Source organism: Rhinolophus hipposideros (assembly GCF_964194185.1).
Source record: "Rhinolophus hipposideros genome assembly, chromosome: 6".
NCBI classification, from domain to species: domain Eukaryota; kingdom Metazoa; phylum Chordata; class Mammalia; order Chiroptera; family Rhinolophidae; genus Rhinolophus; species Rhinolophus hipposideros.
This window is the reverse complement of record NC_138052.1, coordinates 66,621,156-66,647,374: the sequence shown is the minus strand read 5'-3', so window position 1 is coordinate 66,647,374 and position 26,219 is coordinate 66,621,156. Positions and strand designations below refer to the sequence as shown.

The window sequence follows — 26,219 nt, the reverse complement described above, 5'->3', positions numbered from 1 at the left end:
ACAAACTACTATCTCTACTAATTTTATTTATTTTTTGTATTTAACTGTACCAAAATGAGTAAAATGAGTCAAATCTAATAACAGTTGGATTTTACAACATATTTCCATCTGAACCTCTTTCCCCCTCCCAAACTTCAAAGCATTTATCCAGCATTCTTGCAGGGCTCAAAGGATAACCAAAAGATCAAGGGAGGAGTGGGAGAAAATGTTGAATCATTCTGGGTTCCCTGTGGTTAGTGTATCACATTAGTCACAGAGCAAGATACAGAGATCCTCTAAGTGAATTTGCCTTTCCAAGTAGTTATTTGTTGCCCAAGTTGACGACAGCAGGAACTTCTTAACAAGTCTGTATTCATTAACCACTTGCAATCACACTTAAAAAATTAACAAAAGGAAAAAGAAAAAAAACACACTACTATTCAGTACCGGAGATTAAATAACCATGTGTAGTCTCTTGATACAAATTTGATTCCTTAAGAAGTCTAATTACTTTCAGTTGCCTTTTAAAAAGAATGTGTGTGTGTGTGTGTGTGTGTGTGTGTGTGATCCTGTGATTTTACTTCTGGTTCCTCTGTTGCGAGGAAGATCTAGGAGCAAAAAGTCTTGTGTCCCCCAGGAATGGTGGCTTTAATGCGGCAGAAAGGTCACAAACAAGCAGTCTGGTTCTTTGTTGATCTGGACTATCCGTGGCTTCATTATAAGTGATTATCCTTTTGCGATCTTGCTTCTGCAAATTCCAAACAGATTCCATTTCTTTAGTGTGATATACAATAGCAGCCCTCAGGTCAAAAGAAGCCCAGCTATCATTCCTTTCTAGGCCTCTCTGGTATCTGTGTTCTTTGGCGGAGCCTAACAAAGTGTGTGTAGGAGATGCCAGAGGATTTTGATTTTCTATCTTATAGTCCTTTGAGAGAAACACGAAAGCACCTTGACTATTGGTGTCTGCTTTTTGCAGGTCACCTGTATGACTGAGTACCAAAGATAAGTCTCCACATTTACTAGTAGTCCCAGATTTTAGAATGCTACCCAGAACTTGAGGGCTAGTCTGTTCCTCCAGCTCATAAGCTTTGGGAAACACAGGATGCTCAGTTCCTGAGGGGATTATTTCAGCACCCTGTGAAACCAAAGTGGCAGGATATTCCCCTTGAAGTATCATCTCCTTCACTTTTCGATCTGATGGCTTCCCAATAACAGTCTCAGGGCCAACGCTGGGCTCATTTATAAATGGTAAACCCTACTGATTCTGGAAGATATTCCCCAGGTTTTACTGATCTGTCTGGGAGAGTAGATCCACTTGTGCTGTGCTCAACAGCACAGTTTGCAGATTTGATGGGTAGATTAAAAAGCTAGACTTAATTTGTTCAACAGATGCTGAAGTCCCACTCATGTTCTAGAAAACTGAATCAGTCCCAGAAGAGATGGGTGTTAGTGTATTAGCAGCAGTGGTTGGCAGTGGCTGAACCCCTGGAGAATGTATACTTGTATCAGTCACTGCTAAAACAGGTCCTTTAGAAAAGTTGGCCAAAGTAACAGATTTCAACGCTGACATATGGACCTGTGATAACCGACTTGAAGACTCGGTCAGTAGATGATGAAGATGATGAAGACGAAGATGGTGACACAGAAGAGATCTGTACACTTTTGTTGAGGTTTTCTTTAACTGTTCTTGAATAACTTATTTTAGGAATGATTTTAGCACTGCTATTGGCCAGTGGAAAAACTGGGGGTGGTTTAAATAGGGTCCACGAGTCCACTTTGGAGGCAACAGCAGAAGTATGCTTTCCTTAGGGCCGATCACCAAACCTTTTGCTGCTCACCCCAGGTTTAATATCAGAGCTTTTCTGCAGCATATCACCCACAGTAGGTTTTCCTCGACTTGTTCCTCTAGGCCTAGTTTTATACTTCCAAATGGGCTTCGAACCATCCACTCAATTTCCCTTTTGTTCACTGTAGTCAGGCTTGAAAGGTTTAAGTCCCTGTTTTAAGGTTGGGACACTGGTCTCTTGCATTATTTTGTCCTGCACTAAGTTAAGGTTTTCACAACTATTGAAACTACTGAGCCTAGCTTTCCTTTTTTTTAGGAGTGGTATATCTGCTCTCAGATCTACTTCCATCATTATCTACTTCTATGCCCAGATAACCATTAGTAATATAGCCAGAATTATTTGTTACAACATCATTGGATGTAACAGCCTTACTCTTATCTACAGACTGATTCTCTCCAGATTTATTTTCGTAAGACTTTCCATTCTTTTCGTCTATGCTGTTTTTCTGAATGAAATTTCTAGTTTTAATTCCTGCTTTCCCAAAGGTGCTGGCCTTGACAGTCTGCTTCAGATGAGTGTCTACAACTTGTTGTTGCCATTGAGGACCCTGGAAATAGGGTTGGTAGCTTCATCAGAACTGAGGTTCTTTGAAGATACTTCTCTTTTTCCAGCTTTACCATTTAGTTCATCATTTTATGTGCTCAATAGCCACATGTATCTAATGGTTACCATATTTAGTAATGCAAATATAAAACAATTTCATCATCACAGAAAGTACTATTGTATAGCACTTTTATAGAGCTTAAAACCTTTCTAGTAGGTATCTAGTTGACTTGTCAAGTACCTTAAACACTTAACTGTATGTGCTTTTCTTCCTTCTCCCAAGAGGGCAAAGAGGGATATGTACACAGCTTCATTAGGCACTCTAGTTTCCCCAAATTTTCCAAGAATAGGTTCAATAGTTTCTCTGGATTAAAAATTCAGAGAGCACAATAAACGTCTGTTCTTTTCACCATGGCATCCATTAAGAAAATAATAGCATTTATTGTTCATGTACTATATGCCAGGTATTTGACATGCATTATATCTCATTTAACCCTCACAGAGGCACCTCACATGATTTATATACTATTATCTCGATTTTGCAAACAAGGCAACTGAGGCTCAGAAAATGTGAGTGACATGTCCAAGAATATATGATAAGTGGCCAAGACAGATTTGAACGTGAATTTTTCTAATTCTGAGGACCATGCTTTAGGTCACACTGTGCTATAACAACTGAGTTATAGCAAAGCAGTTAGCAATAAATGTAAGTTGTTCACATCATCTGAAATTCCATTGAAGGTAATTTCTCCATCTCTATAAAGTCTACTTTGATACTTTCTTTCCTCACTGTCTTGGGAATGCCTACCACAATGCAAAGTTCAGACAGATTTAATCTTTGTGGGATGAAGCACTCATTCATTTACAAAATTCCAGAACATTATCAATACTTTTCCTGTTTCACAAACTATTAGGTTGGTGCAAAAGTAATTGCGATTTTTGCCATTATTTTTAACCTTTTAAACTGCAATAACTTTTGCACCAACCTAATATTTGCTTTTTTTAACTTCAGTTTAAAATACAGACATGCACCTAAATATTTCTTTCTAATAACACAACATGGCAAGTGTTGGGACTCTATAGCTCTAAGATGCATACTGTACTAAAGTATAGATAACATGATTGCTTCTGATAAGAAGGCCGTTTTTCACACTCAGAGAAATAATCAAATTCTTTTGTTGGTTGAAGCTTTGTGTTCCAACTTCCTTAACTGTCCTTAACAATCTGTTTTTCAGTTCTTTTAGGATGCTGCAGAATTCTTTAAAAACAAGATGGATTTTTCTTCCAATAACCACCATAATTTTAAAAAACATGCCTTTGTGGTGAATTTGTTGCCTCTCCCGGGCCTGGCAAACTGAAATTTAAATGACCCTTTTGCCCTTATTATTGCAGCTGTCAGCATCCAATTTTATACAGAAAGTGTAAAGGAAAGGGAATTTAAACCAGAAATTGTTATTGAAGCACACACAACTTCAGCAGCTGCCATTACAGTATCATCAAATACTACAACTGACAAAGACCCGTGGGATCTATTTTCTAATTCAGTCTTGAAGGAAATTTACAATAGTGAATCTCTAAGGCAGTTGAGGTTGGCTAAGATTTAGATGACCCATTTCCCCTATCTAATGAATTCAGCCCTTGCAAACTTTGCACAAGCGTTAAACTGACAAAATATCAAGAGAGTTGATGTGAAATTGAAAGACAGCTGGCACAGACTCAGAGTCTCTTGAGTTTTGCTTGGAAGCTGCAAACTTTCACCGCTGCAAGCCTGTCAAAATGAAGATTCCAGCATAAAGATGGTCAAAATATTGCTATTAGATGAAAAACTTTATGCCTAAAGCCTTTACTCTATGGACAGGATTCTTCATTTTAAAAAAGAATGAACATGACATTTTTGCATTTATCTCCATTTTGCTAAGATGAAATAAGTGAGAATGTTTTCGTCTCCTTCAACTTAGATTTAAAAAAATCCAATTACAATTAAATTTGAATGGTGTGTTTTTTAAAACATTTATGATAGAATCTTATTCCTGGAAATAAAATTAATTTGATGTGGTTTCCTTTTTCAAGCTATGCCTTTCCGATATTTTTGGTCTTGACAAGTCACGAGGATAATTAAACATTTTGTTTCATTATGTGGTTAGAAAGTCATGAGGGTGTTTCTAGGTAAGAGCACACAACAGATTATTAGTTAGAGAAACAAAGCTTGCTAGGTGTGGTGTTTTCGGCCAATCAGCTCTATCATCAATGATAATTTTTATACATCTCTTTTAAGCAAAGCAACCCCAAGTGAATGGCATTTAGGGCACAAGTGAAGTTTGCTGATGGGAAGATACTTCAATGTTAAAAGTACAGTTTCTTGAATAGTAATTACAAGGCTTATCATATTTATGAGAACTTAAAATTTTGGCTACATTTTCAAAGGATCCCAGTCATAGCTTTTCCATACAGCCAATTATAAAAAGCTTTTCAAACAATTCAAATTATATCACTGATTGGCCATTTATATTTGAGAAATAGCATTAAACTCATGCCAATAGTGAAATCCCACTGAATAGAATGGAATATGTAAAATATAATGCACAACTGAGAAAATAAGGGATAAAGTCATTTATGACTACAATGTTAGTATGTTACTTAAAATGCAATATATATGTGTGTATACATATATATGCATAGGTAGTTCAAAATCATTCTAGGAGTCGTTTTATTCTAGAAGTCATAAGTCTTATTTGACTATTGACATCTAAAAGAAATAAACCCCTTTTCAATCCTATTATGTAAAATGAGAATCATAAAGTACATTTAGTTCATTTTTAATTAATGTGCTACTTGTCAACACCTTCATTTTGAAAATGATTTTATTTTTTTGTAATTACATGGCTTTTTTGGGATATAAAATAAAATGTTAAGCATATCAAAGCATTAAAATGAAACGGATTTGTAGACTAACTATTGAGTCCTGAACGTTACTGGAGACTCAAGTGAAGAGCATGAAAACTTTCTTTCCTTACCTAGCAGGACCAATCTCTTTTTTATTGCTTCATGCCTGTGCTAATCTCTGCTATAGTACTTCTCAAGTGTATTGAAATTACTGTGTATGTGCCTTCTTCCCTGAGGGTAATAAGCTCCTTGACATCATGAGCCAGGTCTTATTCCTGTCTTGAACACTGGCTGATCCAGAAATTCAATGATGTGGTCAAGAAATTCAATGATGTGATCTTTCTTCCTTTAGCTCTGTTTTCCATCCTGATCACTTCATCCTAAGTTTGATTCTTCTTGTAGTTATAGGATCATTTCCCATTTAGCATGAAGGCTGTATTTATTCTCACTTAAATCCTTTGGGGTGGGGGGGGGAGAGAGAGAGAGAGACAGAGAGAGAGACAGAGAGAGAGACAGAGAGAGAGACAGAGAGAGAGGGAGAAGCTTTTCTTCAATAGGGGAACAATAATACTTCTCTATATTCTGATGCAATTGTTTAGGTCCAACTCTGGATCAGTAACTGTCACCAGGGGAATACCATGTACTGATTGGCTTAGGCTAGAGTTCCTTAACCAATCTTGGGTGAAGGAGACAGGATATTATAATTGCTTTGAGTAATCAGGGCCCTCCTCTGGAGAGGGAATCAGTTCCTCAAACTTCATTGAATCTTTATTGGGAGAGTGGTAAAATATTTGTTGTTCCGCTGCCTGTAATGGCCACTGCACAGGTTTTCAGTATAGAGCATTTCTCAAGATTATTTGAACAGGAGCTCTTTGTTCTTAGAGTAGATAGTTGACAAAATTGCTGATCTATAAGATCAAATTCAATCCCTTATTATATTACAGCATGAAAAGCTTTTATGACATGGCCCCTGACTTCCAATTACTGGTTCTGTAGTCATGTCAAAATTATGCTATAACGATAACAAATTTATTGCCTTTCCTACATCTCTTCATGATTAAATATTTCAAGGCTTTTATATTTGTCTTCTTGGTTACCCAGTTTTTTTTTTTTTTTAACTCTGATTGCTTCTCATCCTTCAAATTTTAGATCAAACACCCTCTCTTCTGAAGTCTTCCCTTTCTTTATACTGTTCTAGCATATAGAACATAATTGTTTTATTTATTCTTCACATACCCTTTTAATTATTTATTAACAGGTGTCTTGATTTTGAATGACTTGAAGGGAAGGTCTGTGTTTATGCCTTAGCAGTCACAGAACTTGGTGGCGGATTGGTTTCAAATAGCTGTTCAACTGAATTGTTCATTTAGTATGTTTTTGAAAATTTAATATCCATACTATATTTCCATACCTTTGTGTGCTCAGAAATATTATTAAATATTTCGCTAGTTAACTACACATTCTTTATCTGATGGCTTCAGTAGTTCCTGAATCAATCTCAGAATCTGAGACAAAATAAATTCATTTTTATGATTCATGCTGCCTAATTTCAAAGTACAAAAATCATAAAATTAAATGTATACTTTTTGCAGGCACTATTTGCAAAAGTTTTGATACAAACAGGCAGGACTGAGAACACTTTCATGAGGAATGTCTACATAGTTGAAATATCCTTCCAAAGTACACAAGTATCTGCTTCTTTATATAACAAAACTTCAAAAGTGCACTCAGGAGCTATTTAATATATGTATGCAAACTTATAAATGTAGAAGAACCTGCAATTAATTGGTTTTTAGAGTGTCAAAGGCTTAAAATTACTTAGGTGAATTGCAGATGTAAAAACATTTTTAAAAGTTCACTAGGCCTTCTATATTATATAAAGTCATTACTAGGTGAAAGGAACATTTTGAATAGTTTATGTCTCTAAAAGTACATAGAAAATTTATTTTGCTCTTATATGAGTTTACTTGTAGATGTCTGTGTGTTTACTTACGTGTGCAAGCTCCCATCCATTTCTCCTCTTCTTAACACTTCCCAATTTCCTTTCAAGAAATTACATTGTCCACATTGTGAGTAACCTTGGTCAAAGGACCTTTAATTCTTCTAGGTGGGTAAACAAGGTAGGCTAATTAGAATCTCTCCAGAATTAATCTAGACAGGAAAGCAATTAGAGTGGATTTATACCAGTGGTGTTCCCAGGGCAAACTGCCCATTCATTCTTGCTACCCAGACTGGAGATATTCTGGGTTCTGTCTTCTCAGGCTGGTGTCTGTTTGGGTTTCCTCATGTTCTTCCTTTAAATTCTCTTCCTGCATAAGTTAGACAGTTTCTGTTGCTTATCAACAAAGCACCCTAACTGATATAGCAGTCAAGGTATCCCACTCCTGATTTGTTTTCAGCCACATTTGCAAATTACATCTTTGTCAAATTTGTTCTTTTTGCTTCGTTTGGATTTTACTGCTTCTCATCTGGGAAAAATGCCACAAATCAAGTAAGCACAATTCTTTTTATTAGTTGCCAAATGAAGTAAGTTTTTAAAAGCTGAGTCTTGTCATGTTCAATCACTTTTCTGTAGCCCTTCCAAACACTTATAACAAATATAAGCTGCCTGTGAAGAGGTGTATTAGCCATCTCTTTGCAAATCATGTATATAGCTTTGGAAAGAGAGTTTTACTCCTCATCACTGAGATAGTTTTCTTACAGTTTAGAAATGCTTTTATAGGAATCAACTTTCCAAAACTGGGAAATCTATCTCTTGTGTTTCCAAAGAAAAACACAATGAAAGAGAGATGTTTGCCTGATGCATTCTCATTCTCTGAAAGAAGTCAATCTATCCTTACTGATTTCTTTTTGGGAAACTTGTATCAGCAGAAATCGTGAAGTTTTATTTTATTTTGGGGGAAAATTCAGGGATAAAGAAAAAAAGTATAATTGTATATCTCCTAGAATTTTTACAGTGTATTGCAAGGACTTGAACTCTATCATAGTGAAGAGATATGAACATTATTTAGATGAAGGTTAAAAGATAGAAATGCTATTCTGAGTAAAATGTCTATAATAATTGAACTGTTGAGCCACAGAGGCAAGTCAGTGCTTTACCAGGTACCCTCCGAAAATCTTTTTGTGGGCTTTAAAATACAAATGCCTTTAGAATGTCAAATTTATAGTTATTCAAAGGAAAGAAAACCCTTCTAGAATATTAAATGGACTTATAAAGGAAACATTTTTGGCTGAAAGGAGATCAAATATTTTCTTTTATCAAAAGCTCTGTTCATTATTGCAAGTGAAAAGATCATGGAACAGCTGCGTAAGATGACAAAGGGACTATGGCAGCTTGAGTTAATGATAGTGCACAGCCAATTTTGTCTTCTGCTTTTGTACTTGTTTTATGAAAGTTCTCAGCATTGGTTTTCTTTTATACTCTCCTTTTTTGGTGATTATAGAACTTGATTATTATGGGTTTGAAAATTGTAGAGGTTTTTCCCACATTACATCTAACTTTTTGAGTTAAGATTATACACTGATGAAAAAAGAAGGCAAATGAAACTGTAAAATGTAAAATATACATGTGTGAAGTGCTTCTTTTTTTTTTTTTTTTATCCCTATCTTAAGAAATGTGGCAAGAACCGGGATGAAGGATATCTGGGAAAATATGTTTAGGAGGAGTATATTCATTTCCTGGGGCTGCCATAACAAAGCACCACAAATGGAATGGCTTAAACTACAGACATTTATTGTTTGACAGTTCTGGAGGCTACAAATTTTAAAGTATTAGCCAAGTTGGTTACTTCTGAGGGCTGTGATAGAAAGATTTGTTCCAGGCCTCTCTCCTTGGCTAATAAGTGTGTCTTCACAAAACATTCTCCCAGCGTGCACGTCTATCTCCAAATTTCCCTTTTCCTAGGACAAACCATATCAGATTAGGGCCCATCCTAATGACCTCATTTTAACCTGATTACCAACTAAGGTCATAGTCTGAGGTATTGGGGGTTAGGGCTTCAATATATGAATTTGGGGGCACACAATTCAATGCATAATAAGAAACAATAGGATGCTTAAAAGGAAGAATACAAATAAGTTTTTGCACAGGATAGAAGAGAAGAAGGTTCTTTTCCGCATGCAGTTTCTTGTGAATCTAGGCAGTAAGGGGTTTGCTGCTGAGGTTTTTTTTCTTGTGGTCCTTTGACTTTGCTCACATTAAAAATTAGAAATGCTGTGCGTCTTTCTTGATTTATGCACAATGGAAATTTGTCTCTATTTTTGTACTAATTCGGCAATGATCATAGAATGGAAATAGATCATGTTAATTTATTTTGTGTTAACTCAAGTCTTCAACAAGAAGCAATGATCACACTGGCAGTCATGTAAAGTACTATACATTTAAGTAATCTGCACATACAGAGAATTCTCTTCTATTGATTTTTGTCCTTTTAGTCTGTCTCATTTCACAATTAACCTTTTTGACTTGCTTTAGTCAGATATTCTGGTATGGGTTCATTCTTTGTTGTGTTAAAAATAATAATAATAATAATTGTAATAAGCCAAAATGGAGTTACTTTTCTTGAGCCATGTCACCAAACCCAAAATTTAATAACTGACCTAATTGTAGTTTTGGCCTCTCCCAGGAGTGGAATTTTAAACCAATCAGTCTGGAATTTCCTGATCAACACTAGTGAGATAATTTGCCTGATAAGACCCCTTACCTACCCCTAAGGGAAGGTATCCTCACTTAAAACAATCCACTCTTTTAACTTCTTAGTCCCACTTGTTTTCTGCCTATAAAACCTTCAATTTAGTACAACTCATCTTCGCCCTTCTAGTTGCTAGAGGGGGTGCTGCCTGATTCATGAATCACTTAATTAATTAGATCTTCAAATTTACTTAGTTAATTTTGTTCTTTTTTTAATTAAATTTTTTAAATTATTTATTTATTATTTATTTTTATTTTTGGAAGGGGAAACAGGACTTTATTGGGGAACAGTGTGTACTTCCAGGACTTTTTCCAGAACTTTTTCCAAGTCAAGTTGTGATCCTTTCAATCTTAGTTGTGGAGGGCGCAGCTCAGGTCCAGTTGTCGTTGTTAGTTGCAGGGGGCACAGACCACCATCCCTTGTGGGAGTTGAACCTACAACCTTGTGGTTGAGAGGACGCGATCCAACCAACTGAGCCATCTGGCACTGGCCCATGTGGGAATGGAACCGGCAGCCTTCAGCGTTAGGGGCACGAAGCTCCAATTGCCTGAGCCACCAGGCCAGCCCTAATTTTGTTCTTTAACACTTGCAACTGTGTTGAGAATTATCAAAATGAGGTTTCCTTAGTGATGAAAGTAGAACACCTTCTGTTTGTAACTGCTGCTTTTATATTTTTTTTGATAGGGTAAAAAATGAAGAAGACTAGGGCTGATTAAAATTCAAAGAAAGGTGGATTCACTGCTCAGCTTCTGGGAAGGAGGATCCAGAGAATGTCCCACTCAGTGTTCCATGGCTGGTAGTTCCCAGATAATCTTCTCCAGGGGTCCTTCTCTGGGTTTTGTTTCTGTGATATGTGTGGCCTTCTACAACTCCTTAACGAGACCATTGGTTTAATTTGTAGTCAGTAGGTTATTTGCACAATGAATGAAGCTTTTTAAAAGTTACTAAATGAGACTCATCCTTTGTTAAGGTCATTTTAGTATAAGCAATTATTTACTGCTAGGCATTGTGCTAATGATGAGCAAAACACTGACTCTGCCTCTCAAGAAGTTCGTAGGTCAATAGGTGAGACAAACTCAAACACAGGCCATGATAGTCAAGTGTGACAAAGACTGTAAGAGGGACAGGCACTGGAGTCCAAGGAGCAGACTTCTCGGGAAAGTCTTGACTGATGAATTGGAATGTATCAGCTCTTGTTTGGAATGGGAGGGAGTTAATGCGGGAAAGATTTTTGAGTAGTGCAAACAGATTAGGCAAAAGCCCAGAAACACGAAGACAGGTGTTCTGGAGGAGAAAAAGAATAGTAAGGTTATGAGCTGGAGAACAGCACAAAAAGTGGTAGGTGAGCAGGAATCAGATCATGTCTCCTGTACATAGTAGATTTAGAGACAGAAGATCTGGATCACTTGTGGGGGGAAGAAAAAATAGTTTTCTCCTTCTAAGTTCTTCTGGCTGGTCTAATCAAAATTGACATGAGAGCAACAGGAGAAAATAACCATATTTATTACATGTGTACATATGGGGTGTTCCATAAGAATGTGAGATTGGAGGACAAATAGGGCAGTAGAGGCATGCCATCTAGACAGAAGAGAGGGAAGCTGAGGTCTGGAACTTCAAAGGGAAAGTAGGCAATTCATAGTGTCATGCAGGGTGTCATGCGGGGTCTCCTGTCCCGCTTCCCACATAAGAACAGGAAAATGTGGAGGCCATGCAGGAAAATGTGAGGCCAAAAAGGAACACTCATGGAGGCATAGATAGGGCAGTCATGCCACTATATTCTGACGGCTGGGTGGGAGACACAACACTGTGGACAGGAGCCACACTGTCCACAACCCGCGTTCCTAATTGCAATCCGTGCTTGCCAGCCACCATCTTCTTGCTAGCCCCCATTTTCTACTAGCGTAGCCACAGCAGTTATATTAGTGGCCAATGGCTCACTGGTTACAGCTGATGGCTAACTAGCCACAGCTGATGGCCATCTAATCACAGTTGATGGCCATTTACTACCTGAGCCAGCACCTCTCCATGTGAGGCCAAGAGCCTGGAAACTGCACTCTTGGCTCTGTCCCCACACATAGGTAGATGAAAAAACATTTTGTAAACAAATTCTTGCTGGGCCACCCAGAAACAGTGAGACACAGAGAGTCTAACAAACAGACTTTGCTTAGTTCCTTCCTGTCCGCCACACTTAGTTTATATTATGCTAAGTTGATAGCTCTCTTCCTTTAAGCAGGTTTTTCTATCTGAACTTCTTTAGGCCAAGGGGGAGGTTCAAAGGCTTTTTTTTTTTTGAGTCTTTTGTTTCTTAAAAGTAACCAGCTTAAAAAAAAATATTACAGAAGGCACATTTTGGGTTGGCAAAAACTCTGCTTCCCATAATCACCTAGACTCTTTCCGAGTAGTGGTTTGACCTTGGGTAAGGCATTGAAAGACATATGACCCTTAGCTTTCCAAACATGGCACAGAAAAGAAGAGAGACATTGGATGTGAGACATCATATGGGCCAGGACAATGGACTTCTCAGAGGCACCTGTTTACATTGACAGCTGTGAACCTGATGGCTCCCTCTCAACACCTGGAAAGACTTCAGACTGAGTAGCATAGCTGAAGGAAGAGTTAGTGCACCGAAAAGACTGAAATTAAATTTCTTCTTTCTTTTGGCAGTCAGACAGAATGGGGATCTGTGATAATAAGAAATATGTATTTGGTTTTTGTCTCCATTTCTGGCACAAAATTCCTAAAATGTTTGGAATCCCCTGGCAATCGGAGCAATGAGAGCATCCTTGTTATAATATTTGATCTTTTGTCCTCTATTCTTGAAACAGTTCCAGAGCCATAAAGTAAAAAGAGTGTTGTTATTATTCCTCATAAGCCCTTTCAACTATACCTGAGTTTATGAATGACTTTTGTAAAGACCCTAAGGATAGTAACTGGTTGCTAGGGGAACCTACCAGGTGATTAGAAGGTTAGAGCTTTCAGTCCCACCCCTCAATTTCTGGGGGAGGGGAGAAGGGCTGGGGGTTGAATCAATCACCAGTGATTTAATCAATTGTGCCTATATACTAAAGCCTCCACAAAAACCCAGAAGGATAAGGTTCAGAGAGTTTCTGCATTGGTGAAAATATGAAGGTGCTAGGAGAGTGGTATGACTTGAAGCTCTGTACCCCTTCTACACCTTGTGCTGATACAGGTTAGCTAGCATGTCCCTAGGTAGACAGGGAGGTCCCTATCAGAATAAACAAAGACAGCTATATCCTAAAACTTCAGGTTTTGAAATCACTCCTTTGCTCCAGGTCATAATGTAACAAGGCCTTGAGTGCCCCAAAAAGGCAAAGGGAAGGTATACTAGTAGGAGCTTTTGCTTCAGTCACAGGGCACCCCCCATTCGGGACCCCTCCCGCTAGTGGGAGCTGCAACCTCTTCTCCTGCCTCTAATAAACTATCCCCTTTTCGAAAACTTTTTGCCTCTCCCTGGTCGGTGTTTCCATTCTTCGACTTCACGAGACAAGATGCCGGCTCACACTCAGAAACTGCTATCAGATCCAACATCATTTGGGAATCACAGGAAAATATACCTACATCAGTGCTAGGCATGTCTTCCAGTGGTCTATTCCTGATTTATGTATTTTTTTTTTTTAAATAAGAAACGGGTAATCTAGTAAATAAACTGTTTTCCTGAGTTCAGTGAGCTGCTCTGGGAAATTAATTAGACCGGAGGACAGGGATTTGGGAACCTCCAATTTATAATCAGTCAGTCAGAAGCACAGGTATCAAGCTGGATGTGGCAATTGTCATGGGGATGGAGTGGACAGTCTTGTGGGACTTATTAAAGAAAAAGAAACAACAGACTGAATGTGCCCCCAGGACAGCAAACCAGAACTTAATTGTAGTTTCAAACCCTCCCAGGAATGTGACCTTAAACCAATCTGTGTGGAATTTTCTCATCAACACTGCCTGGTAAAACCCCTGCTGTCCATTCCCCAAAGGCAGGTAACCTTGACTAAAATCCATTTTTTTTTCTTTTTCTTTTTTTGCTAGTAACTTTCTTGTCCCGCTCACTTTCCTGTTATAAACCTTCCATTTTGTACTGCCTCTTGGAGCACTTCTCTGATTCCTCTATGGCATGCTGCCCGATTCATGACTTGTTTATTAAAGCCAATTAGATCTTCAAATTTATTCAGTTGAATTTTATTTTTCAGCATACAGAAAACTTAACCTGTAGGATCTGATGCTCCAGGTACATAGCATCAGACTAGAATTAAATTTTAGGGCACACAGCTGGTGTCACAGAATTGCTTGATGTGTGGGAAAACCCATACATCTGGTGTCAGAAGTAAAATAGTTTTGGAGTATTGAAAGCAGAGAATACACGTGGGGGAAGTGTTTTTTTCCTTAGAGGATCTTCGACTCAAAAATTATATTTAATTGTAAAAAAATAATAGAGAAAAGAATATCTCTAGCTCACCTAAGTGTCTCACATTCCCTAGAAGTTGAAAAACATGCGGTGGTATGTTCTTGAGCTGGCTCACACTGGCTCATGAGAGCCAATTGTTAACTTTTCAGGGATTTTGTTAGTTGGTTGTTAAACAGCCATTATGAAATGTCATTGTAAGAACATCCAAACCCATAGAGAATCTTTATAAAAATTTATTTGAGCCAAACATGATATGCCTGGAAGTAAGATCTCAACAGACTGAGAGACATGCTTCTAGAATAGAAGTTTTCAACTTCTTTTATGCATGTTGAATTAAGGAGGGAACATATAGAAGATTACATGTAGGGGAGAAAGCAAGACAGGAATTGGATTACAGAATAGTTAAGATTATGTGCTCTTTTGAGGGTGGTTTTATTTCTGAGGGTTCTGAAAAGAGGTATTTGAAGGGTGTGTTAACCTAGATGCACAGAAACCATGAACAGGGCTTGCTTAAAGCAACGATAAACCTTTTACTAAAGAAGGTAAATGCCTGAGGCATGACTACTCACTATGACCCGCCAGTTAGAAATTTATGATCAGATCACCCTGTGAGGTTACTTTCCATAGAATCCCTTTTTCACCCACAGAAATATTAAATGACATCAACTTACAATTAAATACCTTATGTTAAAAAACAAAGTAATAAATTTCTCCAAAGGAATTTTTTCTTATTTATTTCACTATTACCTATACTCTTAATATATTTATTTTATGTGTATAGTATGATGGAAATACTATAAAATGGTATTTTGCTTCACATCTCTACCCAAAATGGTTTTCAATGATATTACATAGGTAGCTTGAAATTGGCCATAGCTGAAATAGTTACACCATGGAATCAGCAAATGCTAAAAATCAGAAATTTTATTTCTTTTTTTTCTCCTTTCTTTGTGTGGGCAAAACAAACAAACAAAAAACGGGGGGTTCTATGGAAAGTAACCTCACAGGGGATCTGATCATAAATTCCTAACTGCACGGACTGTGGTGTGTAGTCAGGCCTATAACTTTAGTGCCAGCCCTGTCCATTGTTCTTGTCCATCTAGTTTAACACACCTTTGAAATACTAGAAGAAATACCCTTTGAACCAGGGTATTAACCCTTAAGAGAGCACATAATCTTGTTAACTATCCTGTAATCTGATTCCGTCTTGCTTTATCCAGTTTTTCTTATATCCCATTCTTAATTTCCACTGCATAAAAGAAGCTGCAAAACTGTTATTCTATGGAGTGTTTTGAGATCTTGCTCCCTGGCATATGTCGTCAGTTTGGCCCAAATATACTCATACAAATTCTCTACAGGTTTGGATATTTCTTTACATCAACATTTCCTTTTTTTAATTCTTCCTTTTCTTTCTTCTCTCCTTCCCTGCCTTCTCTACCTCCCCATTTCCTCTCTTTTTTTCTATAAACATTTAGCAGCATACCAGTGACTACAAGGAAGAATAAGAATGACAAAAAAAAGGCTTTGCTCATGTTGCCGAGTGTTTTAATGACTTTTTTATTTTTCTCTTTTCTCTCTTTGCTATAGTATTATACTCTTACGTAAGTTTTCTCTGATATTTTCTAGTTTTTGTATGATCCTTTCTGTTCACAAACTTCTTTAATCTCTTCTATATTGTCACTCCATCTGTTTTCACCATCTGCTGTCTTTAAGTACTTGAATCGCTGCTAAAAGTGTCACTTTGTGGCAGTGTATCCTTAATCAAGTTAACTTGAAGCCTTCATTTTCTCTTTTGTAAAATGGGAGGATTTTTACCTTCTTCACAGAGCTTATTCTAAGATTTAAAAATATTTTTTTAAATAAACTTACTGAGGTGACATTGGTTAGTAAAATTACATAGGTTTCAAGTGTACAGTTCTATAGTACATCATCTGTATATTGCATTGTGTGTTCACCACCCAGAGTCAGTTCTCCTTCCATCACCATATATTTGACCCCTTTTACCCTCTTCTACTATCTTCCTCCCCTCTTACCCACTGGTAACCAACCACTAAACTATTGTCTGTGTCTGTGAGTTTTTGTTTGTTTGTTTGTTTGTTTATTTGTCTTGCTCCTTTGTTGCTTTCAGTTTTACATCCCACATATGAGTGAAATCACATGGTTCTCAACTTTTTCTGTCTTATTTTGCTTAACATGATAATTCCAAGGTTCATCCATGATGTCGCAAATGGCAATATTTCATCTTTTCTTATGGCCAAGAAATATTCCATTGTATATATGCACCACATCTTCTTTATCCAATTGTCTATCAAAGGATGCTTTGGTTATTTCCATGTCTTGGCCACTGTGAATAATGCTACGATGGACACAGGGGTACATATACCTTTATGGATAAATGGTTTTGAATTTTGTTGGTAGATACCCAGAAGAGGGATTATTGGGTTGTATGGTAAGTCTGTTCTTAATTTTTTGAAGAACCTCAATACTGCTTTCCATAGTGACTATACCAACTTACATTCCTTTTTCTTCACAGCCTCTCCAACACTTGTTATTACTTGTCTTATTGATGATAACCATTCTAACAGGTGTGAGGTGATATCTCATTGTGGTTTTGATTTGCATTTTCCGAATAACTAGTAAAGTTGAGCATTTTTCATATATTAGTTGCCGTTTGTATGTCTTCTTTGGAGAAGTGTCTGTTCAGTTCCTCTGCCCATTTTTTAATTGGATTGTTTGCTTTTTTGTCGGTGAGTTTATGAGCTCTTTATATATTTTGGATATTAGCCTTTTATTAGAGGTGTTGTTTGCAAATATCTTTTCCCATTTGGTTGGTTGCTTCTTTGTTTTGTTGATGGTTTCTTTTGCTATGTGCTTCGGAGAAGCTTTTTAGTTTGATACAGTCCAGTTCTTCGTTTTTGCTTTTCCTTCCCTTGCATTTGAGGTCAAATTCATAAAATCCTTTCTGAATCCAAGGTCTGTAAGTTTAGTACCTATGTGTTCTTCTCTGCCATTTATTGTTTCTGGTCTTATGTTTAGGTCTTTGATCCATTTTGAGTTAATATTTGGTATATCATGACAGATAGGAACCTAGTTTTATTCTTTTGCATTGGCTTTCCAATTTTCCCAGCGCCATTTATTGAAGAGGGTTTCTTTTCTCTGTTATATATTTTTGGCTTCTTAGTCAAAAATTATCTGCCCATATATATGTGGGTTTATTTCTGGGTTCTCAGTTCTATTCTATTGGTCTGTGTGTCTATTTTTCTGCCAATTCCTGGTGTTTTGATTATTGTCACTTTGTAGTATAAATTGAAGTCAGGGAGTGTGATACATCTGGCCTTGTTTATTTCTCTCAGGATTGCTTTGGCTATTCGAGGTTTTTTGTAATTCCATACAAATCTGATGATTTTATTATTTGTTCTATTTCTTGCAAAGAGGCCATTGGGATTTTGATGGGGATTGCATTAAATCTGTATATTGCTTTGACAATGAGGTATGAGATACCACCTCACACCTGTTAGAATGGCTATCATCAATTAGATAAGTAATAACTAGTGTTGGAGAGGCTGTGGAGAAATTTACATTCCTACTGCTGGTAGGAATGTAAATTAGTATAGCCACTGTAGAAAACAGTATGAGGTTTTAACTCTGTTGATTCTTCCAATCCATAAACATTGAATATCTTTCCATTTCTTTGTGTCTTCTTCAATGTCTTATAGTTATCAGTGTATAGGTCCTTCACATCTTTTAAGTTTATTCCTAGGTATTTTATTCTTTATATTGCAATTGCAAAAGGAATTTTTTTTCATTTCTTTTTTCTGAAACATTATTGTTAGCATATAGGAAGAAATACAATGGATTTTTGTATATTGATTTTGTATCCTGAAACTTTATTGTATTTGTTTATTGTTTCTAATAGCTTTTTGGTGTGGTTTTTAGGGTTTTCTATATAAAGAATCATGTCATCTGAAAAAGTGACAATTTAACTTCTTTATTCCCAATTTGTGTGCCTTTTATTTCTTTCTCTTGCCTGATTGCTCTGGCTAGGACTTCCAGTACTAAGTTGGATAATAGTGATGAAAGAGGGCATCCCTGTCTTCCTGATTTTAGAGGAAAAGCTTTCAGGTTTTCACCATTAAGTATGATATTAGCTGAGGGTTTGTCATATATGGCTTTCATTATAGGGAGGTACTCCTTCTATACACATTTTATTAAGTGTTTTAATCTTAAATTGATGTTGTTTCTTGTCAAATGCTTTTTCTGCACTACTGATATAATCATCTGATTTCTATTCTTTATTTTGTTAATGTGATGCATTACATTACCTGGTTTGCAAATGTTGAACCATCCCTGTGCCTCTGGAATGAACCCCCACTTGATCATGATGTATAACCTTTTAATGTATTGTTGTATTCTAGTTGCTAGTATTTTGTTTAGGATTTTTCCATCTGTATTCAACAGAGATATTGGTCTACATTTTTCTTTTTTTGTGTTATCCTTACCAGGTTTTGGCATGAGGGTAACATTGACCTCATAAAATCGAGTTAGGAAGAATTGCCTCTTCATTTTTTGGAAGAATTTAAGGAGGACAGGTTTTAAATCACCTTTGAGTGTTAGGTAGAATTGACTAATGAAGCCATGTGGTCATGGACTTTTGCTTTTGGGGAGGTTTTGGATGATGATTTCAATTTCCTTACTGTTGATTGGTCTATTTATATTTTCCAGTTTTTTGTAATGCAGTCTAAGAAGATTACATGTTTCTAAGAACTTGTCAATTTCTTTTAAGTTATTGAATTTGGTGGCCTATAGTCCTTCATAGTATTCTTGTATGATCCTTTGTATTTCTGTGGTATCTGTTGTAACTTCTCCTCTTTCATTTCTGATTTTGTTTATTTGTGTCTGTTTTTTTTTTTCCTGGTATGTCTAGCCAAGAGTTTGTCAATTTTATTAATCTTTTCAAAGAACCAGCTCTTTGTTGCATTTATTTTTTTCTATTGTCTCTTTCTCTATTTTATTTAATTCTGCTCTAATTTTTATTATTTCCCTCCTTCTGCTGATTTTGGGTTTCACTTGTTCTTCTTTTTCTAGTTAAGATGTAATTTTGGGTTGTTTATTTGTGATTTTTTTTTTTTTATTTCTTGAAGTAGGACTGTCATGATATAAATTTCCCTCTTAATACTGCTTTCACCTTATCCCAATAATTTTGATATATTTTTTTTCATTCTCATTTGTTTTTATGTATCTTTAAAAAAAAAATTTATTGGGGAATATTGGGGCATAGTGTGTTTTTCCAGGACCCATCAGCTCCAAGTCAAGTCGTTGTTTTCAATCTAATTGTGGAGGGTACAGTTCACTGGCCCATGTGGGAATCAAACTGGCGAACTTGGTGTTATAAGCACTGCTTTCTAACCACTGAGCCAACCAACTGCTTGTGTTTCTGTGTATCTTTTGATTTCTCCTTTTATTTCTTCTTTGACCCAGTCATTCTTTAGTAGCATATTGTTTATTTTCCACATATTTGAGTTTTTTCCCACTTTTTTTTTCAGTTGATCTCCAATCAAAGCACTGTGGTCGAAGAATATACTATGTATGATTTCAACCTTCTTAAATTTACTGAGGCTTGTTTTGTGACCCAACATATGATCTATCCTTGAGAATATTCCATGTGCACTAGAAATAATGTATAGTTTGGTGTTCTAGGATGGAATGCTCTGTTAGTGTCAATTATATCCATTTGGTCTAATGTATCATTTAAGGCTTATATTTCTTTACTGATGTCTGTTTGGATGACCTATCCATAGCTGCCATTGGCATATTTAGGTCCACTACAATAATTGTGTTTTTGTCAGTTTCTCACTTTAGTTCTGTTAGTAGTTGCTTTACATATTTTTGTGCTCCCTGATTGGGAGTATATATATTGATAAGTGTTGTGTCTTCTTGTCGTATTGTCCCGTTTATCATTATAAATTATCCATCTTTGTTTCTTGTTACTTTGTTCCCTGGAAGTTTGATTTGTCAGATATAAGCATGGCTATATCCACTTTTCTCTGGATGCCAGAGTATTATCGCTTCGAGTATCATTTTCCACGCTTTTACTTTGAGTCTATATTTTTGCTTGTAGCTGAGATGTGTCTCTTGGAGGCAGCATAAAATTGGTTTTATTTTTTGATCCAATCTGCTGCTCTGTGTCTTTTTATTGGTGAGTTCAGTCCATTTACATTTCGGGTGGTTATTGATGTATGAAGATTTCCTCTAGCCATTTTATCTTGTTTTCTGGTAGCACAGTTTCTCTATTGTTTGTTTGCCATTGTGTTTCTGTCTGTTATTTCAGTTTGGTGGCATTCTATGATTTGTTTTCTCTGTTTCCTTTTTTCAATGTAATGTGTCTCAGTTCTGCAATTTTTTTTTGAGTGGTTACCATTAAGTTTATGTAAAAGAAAGTTTCATATATACAATAGTCCTTTTTCTTCAGCATGCATCTAATTTTCATTCCCCTTTGCAAACTCAGACCTCTACTTACTCCCCTTTTATGTTTCTGTTCTCACAAATAATGCGTATTTATACTGTGAGTTCATTTCTGAGTTGCAGTAACAAATTGTTTTATTCTTTTTTTGTTTTTGTTTTTATCTTCTTTACCCTTTATGTTATGTGTAAGTGTATGAGGTGTGATAAAAAATATGAATGTTTAAATAAAAAAAACATTACAGTAAAAATATATTGTCATTAATTCCCCTCAAAATAATTCCCCTTGCATGAAACACATTATTCCATCATTCTTGCCACTTTCTGAAGCAGTTCTGAAATTCCTTTTCCATGAGTGTCTTTAGTTGTGCTCTTGTAGCTACCTCAATGTCCTGAATCAATTCAAAACATTTTCCTTTCATGGTCATTTTGACTTTGGAGAACAGCCAGAAGTCACACGGTGCTAGATCCAGTGAATAAGGTGGATGAGGACACACCATAATATTTTTATTTGACAGAAATTGCTGTAACAGAAGTGATGTGTGACAAAGAGCATTGTCATGATAAAGGATGAAGAAAAGATACTCACGAAAGAGGAATTCCAGGATTGCTTCAGAAAGTGGCAAGAACGACGGATGTGTTTTAAGTGAGGGGGAGTATTTTGAGGGGGATTAATGGCAATGTGTCTTTTATTGTCATAATTTTTTTCTTTAATTTAAACGGTCACCGTATCTTTTGAGCACACCTCGCATAGTGCCCTATTCTGAGTCGGGGTTATCTTTTTCTGCTTCTGTCTGTTAGTCATCTTACTCATAGTGTTGTATCCTTTTGTCTTTTTGTTCAGATAGAATAACCTCCTTCAGTATTTCTTATATTGAAGGCCTTGTGGTGGAAAATTTCCTTAGCTTCTATATATCTGCAAAGGTCTTTATTCCTCCTCACATCCAAAACATTACTTTGCAGGATATATTATTCTTGGCTAGTAATTTCTCTCTCTTTAATAGTTTGAATATTTGATTGCATTCCCTCTTGGCTTGTAGAGTTTCTGCTGAAAAATCATGATAATCTAATGGGTTTTTCTTGGTAGTTTACCATCTTTTTCCCCCTGGCTGCCTTGAGAATTTTATTTGTCATTAATTTTTGACAGCTTCAATATAATGTGCCTTGGATAGGGCCTATTAGGATTGAGGTAATTCAGTGTTCTCTTTGCTTCTTGGATTTGAGGATTCAGTTCTTTCCGTAGGTTTGGGAAGTTCCCGTTGACTATTTGTTTAAATAGACTCTTTGTGCCCGTCTCCCTCTCTTTTTGTTCTGGTATACCCATTATACTTATATTGCTGTTTCTGTTGCAGTCAGATAGTTCTTGTAAAGTTCTTTCATTTCTTTTAACTCTAAAATCTCTCTTCTTCCCTCAGTGTCATTTTCAGATTTTTATCTTTGATATCACTAATTCTTTCCTCCATGTTGTCAGCTTGATTTCTGAAGCTCGCTATTCAATTCTTCATCTCTTTTATTGAGTTCTTTGGTTCCAGAATTTCTATTTGGTTCTTTTTAAAAATTTCAATCTCTTTGGTAAAAGATTAATTTTGTTTGTTGATTTTATTTCTGAGTTCATTAAACTATTTGAATTTTCTCGGATGTCTTGAATTCTCTGTCATTTAAGTCACATATTTCCATGTCTTTAAGTTCATTTTCTGGAGATTTTTAAATTTTCTTTCTGAGTTGCCTTGTTACATTGGTCATTCATGGCAATTAATTGATTATTTCTCTTCCTGGACATATTCAAGAGGGAATTTTGCATCAGGTCTTTCCATGAAGAGGTCTTTCTTTTGTTTTCTGCTAGGTAGCATTGGAACATTTTATTTTCTCTTGCCCTGTTCCAGCTTTTTGTGGTAGAAGATTTCCAGAGTAGGTAGGGTATCCCCTCTGTGAAGAGGTTGCCTTGGCCTCAGGACACCTCCCCTGTGGGAGGATGTGGTGGACATGGGGTTCTGAGCCCCTGAAATCCCAGTGCTGCCCTGTAGCCAAATGCAGACCTGTGCACCTCAGCAGTCCTGGGTACCCCCACTGTGGTCAGCTGTGAAAGGTGGAGTGGACTGGTAGAGGTAGCTGGTGTGTTTGTGGCTTTGTTCTTCTCTGAGTAATGGTGACTGCCAGACAACAGCAGCCTTGCCCCTATAACTCCTTTCATATCACTGGAATTAACCTCAGTATGTATCTGCCACTCAGGAACTGTCTCTCTAGTTCTCAGGGCTGTAGATATTCTGCTCTTTAATCTGACACTGCTACCATTTTTTCTGGGGCCCATTGCTAACACTGGGAGGGTTTGGGGAAGGTGAGCTCTTGGAGGGTGACAGGAAGCAACCAGGTTCTGTGGCTTGTTTTCTGCCTGACTGTGAGAGCTGTTAGACCACAGATGTTGCACTTCTGTATTGGGTCTTTGCCCTGAGGTATTGTTTGGTTCAGCCCTATTTTATGCTAATCCCTCAGGAAGAATTGCTGGGGCAACAGAGAGTTCACCTGCTGTCTCAATCCTCCCCTCTCCAGGGATTGCATTGAGCTCCAGGCATCCTGCAGCACTTCTCCCTTCCCTCTTGCTCTGTTCATGGGAGTTTGCCCATCTTTAGATGTTTCAATGTGTGGATCTCTCAGCCGCTTTTGTGTGTTGCATAGGGAATCCTTTGTGGAATTATAGCTGTTCAGTTTGTTGTAACTTCAAGGTGAGAGATCAAGGAGCACTCCTCATGCTGTCATGTTTCTGACATAACTCTGCTTTTTGTAAGATTTAAATGATGTACTGTATATAAAGTACTGGCATCTAAAATGATCAATAAATGGTAACTACTGTTTTTATAATATTAATTCAAATTGAGTTTGTTACCCATTAGCATCCACACTAAATTTATCAGTGGTTGAAAACTCAAATGCCTACAGGGACTAGGCAGAACATAAATGAATGAAGTGGGTTGCAGTGAAGTGGCAGAGATGGTGGTAAATTGAAGAGCTCATGACCTGTCCAAAAGAATCAGCCAGTTATCAACTCTGGCCATTTAATATCACATGGAAATGTGACCTCAGAGCTGCCAGTTCTTTTACTTTCTTAGGAAACTGTGAAAACAATGTTTTTATAAGTTATTTCTGGATGTCAAAATAATGTTGGTCAGTATTACACTTCAAAGAAAACAGGTCTATAGCTGCATTTGGCCTGTTGTCTACCTGTTTGAAACCTCTACGGATGTATTTATTGAGCTGTGTTTGAGCAGTTGGTTCCTTATTTATCAACAGGAAATCCTGCCTTTCACAAATGATGCAGCTGACTTTCTAGTAAGAGCATATTTGGAAGACAATCCTTTATGGAATCAAAATCCATTGGGTTCCCTGTACTCAAAGTGTAACTTAACCACTACAGCCAGGCATTTCAAAGGCTGGGTGCTTTGTTAACCTTTTAGAAAAATCTTTTTTTCTTTATAAACCACTCTGTCTGGATTGTACTAGAGTGTAGGTAGTTTTGAAAACCAGCTTTACTTAATTAAAAAGAAAAGTTGAAAGAGTTTGGGATAGTAGGATGGAAAGATTAATGGTCTGAGTATTTGATTAGATTTCATAGACCAAGGGGTTAATACTGGTATCTTCTGGCCATAAGATATTGAGCAAATCACTTAACTTACAATGGGTGTTATTTTCCCTATTTGCAAAATAAAAGAGCTAAGTAAAATTCTTTATATTTCTCTCCAGAGTCATTTTTTTGTAAACTGATTTACTTAATTTTTGCAAAACTAATAACTGATTTGTTTAACTCTCCCTTAACTTTAGAAATATGTTTATCAGAATGAAGCTAATATCTTCATATAAATTCAATTCAATTTAATTCCCTCTCTTAATTTTTAATTGAAGACCTGATATAAAGAATGTGATGAACTAATTACTCAAGGGATAATAAAAAAGGAGGTTTTCTTCAGAGAGCTTGGAGTTTAGTGAGGAAGAGAGAAGTTAGTGGTGGTGGTAGTGGAGACCAAAACAAATAGCTGCAAGAAAAAACATAGTATTAGAAGAATGAGGAGAAGGATGAATTCCTCTTTTACCTCAAAGTAGGAAAAGGCTATCTAAACTGACCCAAAATTAAAGATGATAAAAGAAAACAGTGGTAAATTTAATGACATAAAACATTTTTGGCATGGCAAAAAAGGAAAAAAAAAAGAATCTCATAAGCAAAACCCAAAGACAACTAACAAATTAGAGAAAATATGTATAGGATATCCCAAAGATAAAGAGCTAATATGCTTAATACATGGAGAACTGAGGAACAAAGGACCAAAAACCTGATAGAAACATGAAACAGGAATGAATACACAATTCATAAAAGCAAAATATATAAAAACAATCAGTCTGAACTCATGCATTATTAGATAAATAGTAATCAAAACAACATGGGGATATCATGTTTCATCTAGAAGATTGGCAAATTAAAAAAATGTATAAGAATACATTGTGTTGTCAATACTGTGGGGAAACAAGAATTTTCATACATTGCTGTTGGGAATGCAAGCTGGAATAATCCTTCTGAAGGGAAATTTGGCAATACATATGCATTTACCTTTTTACTAGTGACCCTATTTCTAGGAATCTACTCTGAGGATATACCTCCAATAATAAAATGCATATGCATAAGATTATTTGCTGCAGCATTATTTATAGTCAAAGAATGTTGGAAACAATCCAAATGCCCTTGTATAAAAGAGTTGTTGCATAAACTATGGTATATCCATGTGATGGAGTACTATGCAGCTATAAAAAATAATGAAAAAGAATTCCATGGAAGGATATAAAATAATTTTCAGTATATATATATATATATATATATACACACATATATGTGTGTATATATATATACATACATACATATATATGTATATGTATATGTATATATATATATATATATATATATTCAAGTTCAAAAAGGCAAGTGCTAGAGTATCTACATTATGCTATCCTTCATGTAAGAACAAAAGGGGATATAAAAACATACATGTGTATGTGCATTTATGCCAATGAAGTAAAGGATGAAGGAAAAACTAATAACATAGGCTTTCAACAGGGAGTGAGTGGGAAAGGGGTGGAAAAAATGGGAATTGAGAAGTGGGGATTAGGGGAAAGTAATAGTTCTCAGGGCAAAATTTTTGTATAGTTCTAACTCTTAGGATCCTAGCAGTTTCTCAGACTGTTTCCTCAATGATCAATTAAAATTCACCATAATGAGGAAGGAATCCCAAATGGAACACAAACAGTAACAAGTGAACCTAACTGTTACAAATGAATATCAACCATAATGAAGGAGATGGGGAAGATTAAAACTAACCTAAGTAATTTTGGAAAACAGTATTTTGCCTGTGTGCTGTGAGATTA

At 36.4% G+C, this 26,219-nt stretch overlaps 1 pseudogene across 1 annotated transcript; it reads right to left on the bottom strand.

The window, feature by feature from the left end:
• Positions 1-556: 556 nt before the first annotated feature.
• LOC308498556 (FMR1-interacting protein NUFIP2-like) lies at positions 557-2,459 on the bottom strand (annotated as a pseudogene). Its single transcript has one exon. The product of its transcript is annotated as an FMR1-interacting protein NUFIP2-like (transcript).
• Between the last annotated feature and the right edge of the window lie 23,760 nt (positions 2,460-26,219).